This window comes from Eulemur rufifrons, chromosome 9 (genome assembly GCF_041146395.1).
Source record: "Eulemur rufifrons isolate Redbay chromosome 9, OSU_ERuf_1, whole genome shotgun sequence".
NCBI classification, from domain to species: Eukaryota; Metazoa; Chordata; class Mammalia; order Primates; family Lemuridae; genus Eulemur; species Eulemur rufifrons.
This window is the reverse complement of record NC_090991.1, coordinates 40,083,367-40,096,550: the sequence shown is the minus strand read 5'-3', so window position 1 is coordinate 40,096,550 and position 13,184 is coordinate 40,083,367. Positions and strand designations below refer to the sequence as shown.

The 13,184-nt window shown below is 38.0% G+C and overlaps 1 protein-coding gene across 5 annotated transcripts in view; it reads left to right on the top strand.

Annotated features, from left to right (window-relative positions):
- GPATCH8 (G-patch domain containing 8) overlaps nt 1–13,184 on the top strand; it is a 96,189-nt gene that overhangs the window by 8,203 nt on the left and 74,802 nt on the right. The gene's annotated exons all lie outside the window — the stretch shown is intronic.

The following is a 13,184-nucleotide window of genomic DNA, read 5'->3' as shown; positions in this document are numbered from 1 at the left end:
CAGTGTTTGAAATAGAGTTTATGGAAGGATTTAGATTATTGTTAATGACCATGAAAATACATGGCTAAAGCAGAATGGAGGACAAGATCATTTTAGGAAAGGAAGTTAAGGAACTGAGGTACCAGGATGTTATAAGATAATCTGACCTGGATATGAGAATGGTAACACGGTATAGTTGTATACTGTCATGATGTAATAAATGTTCTTTATATATGTTCTTTTCTGATTCTTCTAGTAATTCATTGAAGTAAACAGAATAGGTAGTAACCCTATTTTATAGATGAAGAAACTGAGGCCCAGATAAGTTTTTTGCTTAGTGTAGAGCTGAAGTTTGGTCTTCTGACTTCTCTTTTTCTTTTCTTTTTTTTTTTTTTTTTTTAACAGATAAGATGGGACATGGCAGGGGGTGGGGGAGTCTTGCTATGTTGCCTAGGCTGGACTCAAACTTGTGGGCTCCAGTGGCCCCCTTCCCTCAGCCTCAGCCTCCTGAGTAGTTAGGATTATAGTCATGTACCACCATGCCTGGTGGATTGTTTTTTATAATGTTCTTTCTGCTGTGGTATATATATTGGCTTCTCTTCAAAGAAATAAGTATTGATATTATCTACAGTATGCAAAAAGCATTATTCTCTTTAATACATGGCAGCATTTTCGACCAGTTAATAAACTGATAGCAAATGGTATGCTTATTAAAGATTATGTTTTTTGTTTCAGAAACATCTCAGTGTTATAAACTTAATTGGTTGTTTATGACTTCATGCTGGTCTTTTCACTGTGTGGGGGTCTAGCAGAAAATCCCATTCCATTTCCCAAACATTTCAGTGCCCATTTTTTAGCTTGACCTCATGAAAGGGTAAGAAAACAAGACAAAAATCAGTCCATTTGTTCCAGTTAAAGAGTAGGTTGGAGAGGAGAATGGTACTTCTGCTGGATACTGTCAATTTAAGATATTATAAACTTAACCGTGACCATTATACCTTCAAAAGTTGACTGCTGTGATATCTGGTGAGGATAATATATCACTATTTGTTCAATACATATTACATGCCAGGCCTGATGCCAAGGCATCTTAGAGATATGTATCTAATCTAAGAAACTCTCCAAACCAGGTGGTGCTATCCCCCATTTTACAGATGAAAAACTGAGGCTCAGAGAAATTGGGGCCACACAGTAAACTTAGATTTGAACCTTACTCTCTCCTAACGTGACTTTCCCTGTGGTTCCTGTTGTCTAAGGTATAAGATCCAAACCCACTAACTTAGCTTATAAAACTCTTAACTGTCTGGTGCCATTTTAACAACTGTATCTTTTTTCTTTTCTCTACATTGTTCTGCCATCCTGTTGTTTCCTTTGTTACCTGGACGTGGTAGGCTCTTTCATTATTGCTTTTGCATATGCTCTTAGCTGTCTAGAATGGTCTTTCTCTAGCAAGTTCCTACTCATACTTCAGGACTCAATTTGATGTCACCTCTAACATCTTCCCTAGGCAGAGTTAATTGCTTAATTTTCATTACTCCCACAGAGCTTTGGTCATATTTCAATAACAGCACTTTTACTAGCAATAGTAGCAGCTAACAGAGCACAGAGCACTTACTCTTTGTTAGGCACTATGTTATGCACTATTATCTCATGTAATCCCCCAGTAACTCTGTAAAGTAGATTCTATTATTATCCCCAAATCAGAAACTTATCCAAGATCACACAGCTCACAAGTCAAAGAGCTAGCTTTCAGATAGTTTGGACCTGTCTCAGCCTTTAACCACTGTGCTGTTCTACTTCTTATACTGTATACCTTTTTTTTTTTTTTTTGAGACAGAGTCTCACTTTGTTGCCCAGGCTAGAGTGCCGTGGCATCAGCCTAGCTCACAGCCACCTCAAACTCCTGGGCTCAGGCAATCCTCCTGTCTCAGCCTCCCAAGTAGCTGGGATTACAGACATGCGCCACCATGCCCGGCTGATTTTTTCTAAATATATTTTTAGTTGTCCATATAATTTCTTTCTATTTTTAGTAGAGACGGGGTCTCGCTCTTGTTCAGGCTGGTCTCGAACTCCTGAGCTCAAACGATCCTCCCGCCTCGGCCTCCCAGAGTGCTAGGATTACAGGTGTGAGCCACCGTGCCGGGCCTACTGTGTACTTTTTATAATTTGTTTTATCTATCTGGACTTAGAACTTGAATGCAAAGTCTTGTTTTATTCATTTTTTTAGTCTTGAGTCAGGGTCTGGCCCATAGAAGTTGCTCAGATATTTGAATTAGTGGTTGAATAAAGGCACATGTATAGGATGGAGAGGCTTCATAGAGTCTGAAAAGAATGTCCAGACTTGGGAGCTCAACTCCATGCTGTGCCATGGATTATCTAGGTTGAGCTATTAGTTTCTGTGATATCCTATAAAACTAGTTGAGGGATATTCAAAAATGGAAGTTGTGTTATGGGTATAGTTACACTTTATTGTAGAAAATTACAGCAACCACCCTTTAGTTGTGAGTTTCCTTTTGTATGACTCATTTTACATGCACTTGTTTTTCTGTGGACTGGTGCAGAACTTTTGTCAAAACACCTAAATAGATAGGCGGCTATCATACCAGCCAGTGGTAAAAGAAATAATAGCCATTACCATAGGTTCCAGAGGAATTCTTAACTATTACCTCCCTACGTTTTTGAATGCCTCAAGAATTGTTGGCTGTATTTTGCATGCATTTCTGGAAAAGGTCAATTTCTCCTATGGAGTTTTTAAAAGTTAACATTTATATAAATTTTATATAGAGACATTCTCACTATGTTGCTCAGGCTGGACTTGAACTCCTGGGTTTATGGGATCTTGTGTCAACCTCCTGAGTAGCTGGGACTATAGGTACATGCCACCACCTCCAGCTGAAAGTTAATAATTTTCCAGTGCAGTTCTTTTTTTTTTTGGAAACCAGTTCTTTCTTGCCCTAATCAAATTATCCAGAAAATTTGTTGTCAAATGGGTATATTTTTAGAGGAGTGTATGGTATGTTCATACCCTTGACCCCGTGTAATGTGTTTTCAGATTCTTAGTTATTTGCTGAGATTGCTAGCCAATTATCTTTCCTACCAATTTACATACAATTGAACTTATATAATAAGGGAAGTTTATTCCTCTGGGTTATTGACTGGCCTCAACAGTGCTTTAAAATAATAATTTATTACTTTGTACCTCTTTAAATCTCACAAACTATGTGGCAATACTGTAGTGGATTTTATGGGGGGCGAAAATGGGCCTAGAGAGAGATTTGGTAATTTGCCCAAGGTTGTACAACCAGCAAATGATAGAGTAATGATTTGATTTCTGGTGTCTCCGACTTCAGAGGGCTTTGGTTTTTATAATAATATACTGGAAATTTAAAATAAGACTATATGATTATGGAAACAACAGTGAAGAATTGGGTTTATGAGGAATTGATCACAGTGGTGTTTTCTATCTACCTTCTAAATTGAAAGAAATTTTAAGTGTATTAGTGAAATGACACCAACAATCCTCAGAAGGTCCATTTATTTTTGGATAGGTTTTTCCTTCTGGGGCATTTTCTTTTTAAATTTTATCATTTAGGCTAGAATTTTATTTGGAATGTGTAGGGGAAAGGGGGACAGAGATGAAGTCTTATTTATTTGGGACAGAGGAGGACTGGTTTTGTTCACAGATGGAATATGAAGCTATCCTATCTGGTTCTATCTGCTAAACATACTATTTTTTTGTCCATGGCAGTTTAAATCAGCATGATTATTATGTTTTGAATTTTAAAAGTTCAGTATATAAACAAGTATGTTACTTGAGTTGTGAGATAGGGCTATGATTATTACAACCACTCAATAACATTAGACAATCTCTAAGGAAATAATGGTACATACAGTACAAAAGAAAAATTTTAGTTGGTGAGATTTGGAGCAGGGAGAAACAGGAAAGTGTACAATATGGAACTTAATAGCCAGAGACAGGTGTTAACATGAGTGGTACAATATACTGCCAAAGATAAAACTGCTTTAGGCCGGGCAGGTGGCTTACATCTGTAATCCCAGCACTTGGGGAGGCCAGCATGGGAGGATCACTTTGAGGCCAGGAGTTCAAGACCAACCTGGACAGCATAGCTACATCCCATCTTTAAGAAAATAAAATAAAATAAAGAAATTGCTAGGCATGGTGGTGCACATCTATAGTCCCAGCTACTCTGGAGGCTGAGGTGGAAGGATCGCTTGAGACCGGGAATTAGAGCTTGCAGTGAGCTATGATTGTGCCATTGCACAATAGCCTGTGTGACAGAGCAAGACCCTGTCTCAAAAACAAAACAAAAAACCAAAAAAACCCCCCACCTACTTTAGAGTTGGTTCAGACCTAGACTAGATGGGAAAAGTCAGATGGGATTTAAAATTTTCCTCCATGTAAGTGTAATCCATATGTTAACAATTGATTTGACTATCAGAAATTTAGAATCCACTGACTTTGGGCAATATTTTTCATTAAAAATTAAAAAAAAAATTTTTTTTTAGAGACAGGGTCTTGCTCTGTCACCCAAGGCCATCCTCCTGCCTTACCCTCCCTAGTGGCTTTGACTACAGGCATATACCACCACACCTGGCTAATGATTTAGGTGTTTTTTGTTTTTTTGTTTTTTTGTAGAGATAGGGCCTCACTATGTTGCCCAGGCTGGCCTCAAGCAGTTCTCCCACCTTGGCCTCCCAAAGTGCTGGGATTACAGATGTGAGCCACCCTGCCCAGCCTTAAAAGAAATTATATTAAATTTTGACAGTTATAGAAAGAGGGAGGAGAATAAGATCAACTCTTATGGAGTTTCAGTTTTGTGTTTTGCTGTTTGAGATTATGGGCTGTGAATTGTGATCTTTAAGAGTTGTCCTGATAATCCAGCTCTAATTTCTCCCTGCTAATTACCATATAGTTAATCACGTAAAGGGTACATCTGTGGGATTATGTGGCTGCCAAAATCAGCACTGGTTAGCAAATAAGATTCCACTTATCTGGATAAATTTAGTGCAATCCCTGTCTCTATTTATACTTAAATGATCACCACAGCTAAATTTGTAATAGAGAAGTTTCCACATTAGTTCTGTGTTTGGAAGCAGAATCCTTGACCTGTAAGGAACTAGAGTACTTTATATTTTAATAACATTCAGGGTAGGTCAGCCAGGTTGTATTCATTTGTAATTAGACTTGTCACAAATTGGAGCTTTTTTTTGAGAGAGGAGGCAGTTAAAGGAAAGTCAGCTGGGTGTATGTGTATATGTGCGTACATTTAAAAATCTTTAACACATTTTTTTTAGAAAAGTGAAATTGCTTCTAGTCTGATCCTTTTGAACTTAAATTTTTGATCAGTATAAATGAAAAGCTATATTTCAACTCTGAAAGCAGATACTATTGAGAAAGGAAGAGTTGATGTAGATAATAGAATAAATGTAGTAGTCATTAAGACTAAATTTTAGGAATGCTCTAACATAGGATCTGTGAATTTTTACTAGGATGACCATGTGTTTTGGTTTATGCATTTTGTCCTGGAATAATTACCGTTAGCACCCCTTTTTACTCTCAACCTGCCCTGGTTTTTATGGTACATTATATGATTAGCTTTAAAGGGCTTTGAGAGATCTAAGTGAGATTTTCAAAGCAAGGTAAAGCAGCGGCAAAAACTTCTTTTCAAATCCTTTTGAGGCCTTCGGATATTCAGATGCTGTTGGGAAAGTAGGCTAAGAGACGTGAAAGGTTTCAGGAGTTTTGCAGGGCTTTGCCTTGAAGGAATCTTTGGACGTGTTAGTTCACAGAATAGAAGCTGCTTCCAACAAAGACAGGCATTGTCAGCATGTCTGCACGGCAACATTTCTTCTTTGCTGCCAGCCATCGCCTTGAGCTTTTTTGCAAGGCAAAAGCTCGGTTTGGGTCCCTGGTAGAGAAGCTGATTAAAATGCCTGCCCAGCAGATAACGTGCAGCTGGAACTATCCTAAACTTCAAGGCTATTCCTGCTTCACTCCTGACTACATGTCTCTGTGTTTAGAAGAAATAGATTAGAGTAGTACACAGACACAGTGTTCTCATTTTATACATTTTATCTTTAATTTGCATGCTCAGCTAGGTCTGTTTCTAACTTAGGGCTTAACATGCTTATCTTAGAAAAATTTTGTAACTGTCTATTCTTGTAGACAGAATTAGGTAAGGTTCCCCTGGAAACCTCAAAGAATGAGCTGTACACATAGTTCTTTAACAAAAGACAGCTATTTGCTGTAACAGTAAATACTGATGTGGGATTTCACTGGGGGCCTCACAGCTCACAGGAATGCTGGAGGACCCCTGACTCCCCCATCACTTTAAACTGCACTTTTCCTCCATCTCAATTATTTCTACATCTATATTATTTTTCTATTATTTCCAAATCACGATCCTGCCTTGGGGCCTGTTTTGATGGGAAGATGTCATGCTGTTTTTAGAAAGAATGATCCTAATAAGTCTAAGTTCATCAGAATGACTTAAAAAAATTTTTTTGGGGGGGGAGGTGGGGAGTCAAGAAATAAAATATTCATTATTACCAACACATCATCATCATCATTTCTGCTACTGTAGTTGTGAGCTAGGGGTTTGAAATCACATTTTCCTTCTTCCTCCTCTTCCTTTTGCTTTTCCAGTATAACATTCAAAAGAGACAAAAGGGATTCAGAGTGGAAAGTAAACCACTTAGTTACCCTTCTCAAAGACAACCACTATTTCCAATTGATGGAGGGAGGAGTTTCTTTCATAGATGCATTATCCATATACAAGCATTCTCTACTTTTACCTTCCCACAGAGGGTAGCATGCCAGCACATTTTCCAGCACTTTGATTTTTTTTCCTCCCCTCCTCTCCCCTTCCATCTTTCTCTTTGACAGGGTCTTTCTCTGTTGCCTGGGCTAGAGTGCAGTGGTGGTGTCATTATAGTTCACTACAACCTCAAACTCATGGGCTCAATTTTTCTATTTTCAATAGAGAACAGGTCTCGCTCTTGCTCAGCCGGTCTCCAACTCCTGGCCTCAAGCAATCCTCTAGCCTCGGCCTTCCAGACTGCTAGGATTACAGGCGTGAGCCACCTCACCTGGCCCTTTTTTCCTCTTAATAAAATGTCTTGAAGATTATTCATAACTAGAAAGAAGTTTTTGTTTTAATTTTAGATTTATAGAATAGTTGCAAAAACAGTAGAGAGAATTCCACTCACCCATCTTCCCTTACCGCAATATCCATACAATAACAATAATGCAATTATGAAAACGAGGGAATTAACTCTGGTACATAGTTTATTAACTAAACCACACACCTTATTTGAATTTTACCTGTTTTTCCAATAATGTCTTTTTTTTTTTTCTAGGATTCCATCCAAGATTCCACATTGATTGCATGGTTATTTCTCCTTTGTCTCCACCAATCTGTAACAGTTCCTCAGTCTTTCCTTGTCTTTTATAACTAGAAGATTGACTGATTCTGCTTTCTTTTTTAAAAAGTTTTTATTTTATCTATGAATGTTATTTTTAGACCACGGAGTTTTGCTATGTTACCCAGATTGGTCTCAAACTGCTGGCCTCAAGCAGTCCTCTCATCTCAGCCTCCCAAGTAGCTGAGACTACAGGTGTGAGCACCTTCGCTGGGATAATTCTGCTTTCTATAGAGAATATTGTTTCAGAATTATGGAGATAAGGTTGTTCTTTTTTTAAGTCTTTCAGTCTTGTGTAGTATACTACAATGGTGGTAATATGGGACTAAGAATGAGAAGCCTTTGTGAATTTGTGAGTTAATCTCTGTATCAGTTTTCTTTTCATTTTTCCTTCTGAAGACGGAGTCTCGCTCTGCCGCCTAGGCTGGAGTGCAGTGGCTTGATCATAGCTCACTGTAACCTCCAACTCCTGGACTCAAGCGATCCTCCTGTCTCAGCCTCCAGAGTAGCTGGGACTTGCGTGCACCACCCCACCTGGCTAATTTTTCTGTTTTTTTGTAGAGACAGGGTTTCGCTATCTTGCCGAGGCTGGTCTTGCACTCCTGGTCTCAAGTGATCCTCCAGTCTCAGCCTCCCAAGGTGCTAGGATTATAGGTGTAAGCCACTGCTCCTGGCTAAAATATATAGTTAAAAACAACACAAATGTAAACGTGGATATTGTTAGAAGTTCAGGCTACATTGTTACAAGTAAAAAATGAAAGCCCGCCTTTCTCCATTTCATTTCTTGGAGAGCTAACCATTGTTAATCAATTTGTTACTTTAAAGTTTTGTAGTAAAGTTTGAAAGCAGACATGCTGTTTGGAAGAAATGCTTTAGAGATGTTGAATATGGGTTTATTCTAATTATTAACTTTTGTGTTGTTTACTTTTAAAAAAATATATAGATTTTAATTTTTCAAGTAATTTTAGGTTCACAACAAAGTTGACCTGAAAATACAGTCTTCCCCCCTTCAGAGGCACAGCCTTCCCCACCGTCAACATCCTGCACATTTGTTATGATACATTTGTTACAGTACATGAACCAACATTGACACATCATTATCAGCCAAAGTCTACAGTTTATATTGGGGTTCACTCTTGGTGACATAGTTCTATGGGTTTTGACAAATGTATGATGACATTTATCTACCACTATGGTATCATAGAGAATAGTTTCACTGTCCTAAAATCCCCTGTGCTTCACCTGTTCATCCCTTCTTCCTCTCAGATCCCTGGCAACCACTGATTGTTTCACTGTTTCAGTAGTTTTGCCTTTTTTCAGAATGTCATACATATATTTGGAATCATAGTATATATGTAGCCTTTTCAGATTGTCATCTTTCGCTTAGTAACATGTATCCAAGTTTCCTCCGTGTCTTTTCATGGCTTGATGGCTCATTTCATTTTAGTGCTGAATAATATTCCATTGACTGAATGTATCACAGTTTATCCATTTACCTACTGAAGAACATCTTGGTTGCTGCCAAGTTTTGGCAGTTATGAACATACAAAGCTGTTACAAACATCTGCAGGTTTTCTTGTAGACATAAATTTTCGACTCCTTTGGGTAAATACTAAGGAGTATGATTGCTGGATTGTATGGTAAAATGTTTAGTTTTGTAAGAAACTGCCAGACTGTCTTGTCTTCTCATTCTCTTGACAGTATCTTTTGCAGAGCATAAGTTTTAAATTTTAATGAAGTCCAGCTTATCAATTCTTTCTTTCATTGTGCCTTTGGTATCTAAGAGTCATTACCAAACTCAAAATCACCTAGTTTTTTTGTTTACTTTTACTTGGTTTTTATGTCATTGTGTTGAGGCTACATTCATTTTGGGGCTAGGTGGAAAATGTTTTATGCTTCACTACCAAAGATTACTGCCATTGTGGTTAACATTTTGCTTTTGAAGGAGTTGATGGTCTTAATGTTTTTGTGTTAAATTTAAAACAATCAATTAGCCTTTTTCTATAGGGTAAATTTAATTTAATTCAGCTTAAATCTGCAAATTTGTGGGATTTTAGACCAAGAACTGACATAAAAGAATGCCTAGTTCAAGTTCTTCACTTTACAAATGAAGGCAGAATGAAAAATATGATGTGATTTGCTTGAGATCATACAGTGAGTTACTAATAAAAACAGGACTTAGAATGGGTGATAACCAGTTTAAAGAACTGAGATGAAAAATGTATTGAATGAAAATTACTTCTTTTGAATGATAGGTATTTATTTCTTTGTGATTTGGTGTTGTGTTTCCTAATTTTCTAAAGGGTATGTTTTAAGTCAGTGAAAAGTATAAACAGCTTTTACATTTTTCAAATGTTGCAGCTAATTGGTTTATTTATTAGGACAAATCAAACAGATACATAAATGTTGGGAAGCAATCTCTCAATTCACAAAATTCATTATGATTATTTGTACCTCTTTTTTTCTTTTTTTTTTTTTTTTTTGAGACAGGGTCTCACTCTGTCACCCAGGCTGTAGTGCAGCAGTTCAATCATAGCTTACTATAATCTTGAACTCCTTGGCTCAAGCAGTCCTCCAGCCTCAGCCTCCCTGATAGGCTAGGACTGCAGGCATGAGTCACCATGCCTAGCTTATTTGTGGAATATTTCTTTATAGGCTTTTAAAAGTCTGCTGCCATCACTAAAACCAGATACTTAAGGGGTTTTTTTGTTTTTATTTTTTGGTTTTTGGGTTTTTGTTTTTTCCAAGACAGAGGTCTTGCTCCGTCGCCCATGCTAGAGTGCAGTGGCATCATCATACCTCACTGCAGCCTCAAACTTCTGGGCTCAAGTGATTGTCCTGCCTCAGCCTCTCGAATAGCTGGGACTTCAAGCATTCACCACCACACCCAATTAATTTTTCGGCTTTTTGTAGAAACGGGGCTTCGCTATGTTGCCCAAGCTGGTCTTACACTCCTGGCATCAAGTGTTTCTCCTGCCTTGGCCTCCTGAAATGCTGGGATTACAGGCATGAGCCACTGTGCCTGACCTGTTTTAACCATTTAAAAGTATATAGTTCAAGTCATTAATGGTGGCATGATGCCTATAGTCCCAGGATGAGGCAGGAGGATCACTTGAGTCCAGGAGTTTGAGGCCGGCCTGGTCAACATAGTGAGAACCCTCTCTTTTTTTTAAAGTGGCATTAAGTACATTAACAATATTGTACGACCACCACCACCACCACCATCTATTAGGTCATTAAATATGAAATGTCCAATTTCGAATCAAAAGTTTAGTTTATTACATCTCAAACAAGAAGCAGTACAATTAAAGAATGAGCACATCAAACTATCAAACTATTGACACAGTTTTGCCATCTTAATGGTAGCTTGTTTATGCCAGCAGTGAAGAAACCTGGAGAGCAAGTGGTGATGAAATTGCAAAAGGCGTTTTCCACAGCTTGTTGAGAATTGAATATTTCTCTTGCAAAAAGTGATCCAAAGCCTGGAGGAATTGGTAGTCAGCTAGTGCAAGATCTGTTGAATATGGTGGATGACAGAGAGTTTCCAAGTCCAGCCTCCGTAGTTTGAGCAGCATTGTTTGTGTGCCATGTGGTCCAGCATTGTCTTGCAAGAGGACTGGCATGTCTCTATTGCCCAATCTCAGCTGCTTTGTCACAAGCATCCTCATCATTTCATCCAGCTGGTTGTAACAGACATCTTCTGTAATTGCTTGAGCAGGTTTCACGAAGCTGTAGTGGATAATACCCAACGCTGGACCACCGGCCAAACACTATTAGCTTTGTTTGATGAATATTTGGTTTTAGGCTGTGTTTCGGCACTTTATTTTTGTCTAACCATTGTGCTGAACACTTGGGATTGTCAAAAAGAATCCGCTTTTCATCACACGTAACAATACATTTTAGAAATGGTTTGCCTTTATGTCGTGACAGCAAGGAAAGGCAAGCTTTGAGATGGTTTCTCTTCTGAGGCTCATTTAATTCATGTGGAACCCATCTATCCATCATCTTTACCTTGCTGATTTGTTTCAAATGGTCCAATGTTGTTGGAATAGTAATGTCAAACCTTGCTGCTAATTCATGCATAGGTTGAGATGGATTCTCTTCCACTACAACTTTCAGATCATCGTTATCCACCTTGGTGTCAGGTCTCCTACGTGGCTCATTATCAAGATTAAAGTCACCAGAATGAAACTTCTCAAACCATCGACGTACCGTGCATTCATTAGCCACATCCTTCTCAAACACTTGGTTGATATTTCCAGCTGTCTGCACTGCATTGGTTCCACATTGGAACTCATATTTGAAAATAACACCAAGTTTTTACTTATTCATGGTCACAAAAATTGCTCTAAAAAAATTTTGAAAGATAATCACAAGCTAAACAGTGAGTGCATTTGAAAGACTGAGGATGTACCTTCATAATAAAAATAAAACGAGTGTCAAAGTGAAATGTCAGAGATACCAACTGTCAAACTTGGTACTTAAGGAAATTGGACATTTCATACTCAGTAACCTAATAGTTCCAGAAATACTTCATCACCAGCACACAATTTTAGTACCTAGTTGTCCTCTTATGTTTAACCACCATATTAAGTTATTAGGTTTGCAAAAGGTAAACAAGACTCAGTTCTTATCCTTAAGGACTTCATAGTCTGGTGAGGGAGACCTAATATTTATGATACAATATGGCAAATTATGTTAGTGCTCTCCATCAAGTTTTATTTATTCAACTAGAATTTTACTTGAAAAAGCAAAGTAACTTCGTTAGGTTTATCAAATTGTCATTTCATTCCATACACTGAATTAATTTAGGCCAGACAGAAAGACTAAACTCTTTACTATTTTGACTTAGGTCAATTCAGGACCCACAAATCTTCATGCCCTCTACTTTATAACAACAACGGAACCAGAAAATTGATATTTTGATTTAAAGTCACATTATGACCTATTCCTTCCTAATAAAGCAGGGAGATATGAGAAAACCATGAATAGAGAGAACTTCCTAGTTGTCTGTACCTATCATTTGGATTTTTTTGTTTTGTTTTTTGTTTTGGAGACAGAGTCTCACTCTGTCACTCCGGGTAGAGTGCAGTGGTGTCATCGTAGCTCACTACAACCTCCAACTCCTGTGCTCCAGTAATCCTCCTGCCTCAACCTCCTGAGTAGCTGGGACTACAGGCATGAACCACCACCTTGGCTAATTTTTCTATTTTTAATAGAGACAGGGTCTTGCTTTTGCTCAGGCTGGTCCTGAACTCTTGAGCTCAAGGAATGCTTGTGCCTCAGCCTCCCAGGGTGCTAGGATTACAGCCGTGAGACACTGTGAATGGCGTGCACCTATCATTTGTCAAACTGTTTTGACATATTTGAGTTACAGTGAGAGCTTGCTTGATTATGACCAAATATTGCATTGTACAGGCATGTTTATCTTGCTTGGTAGATCATCTTGAAGAATAGTTGCATTTGGAAACTGTTGGGAGGTGGTTTTTTAATTCCTTGAAAACCCGAGTGGTAGCAATTGATCATTTTAAGTCGAATGTTTTAGCAGTTTTAGTTAAAAATAATATTATCAACTGAACAGTATTGTAGATTTTATTTGCATTCTTCTATTATGACTTATTTTCTTTAGTATTAAAAATTCAATACATCCTCTTGCAAGCCTTTAAAAAAATTCAGTACAATATTGTTTATGAAAGTAAAACAGCATGGCGCTTTGTTTTTAAGATTCTGCAGTATTCCTAGTGTAGTCAGTCTGAGAAGAA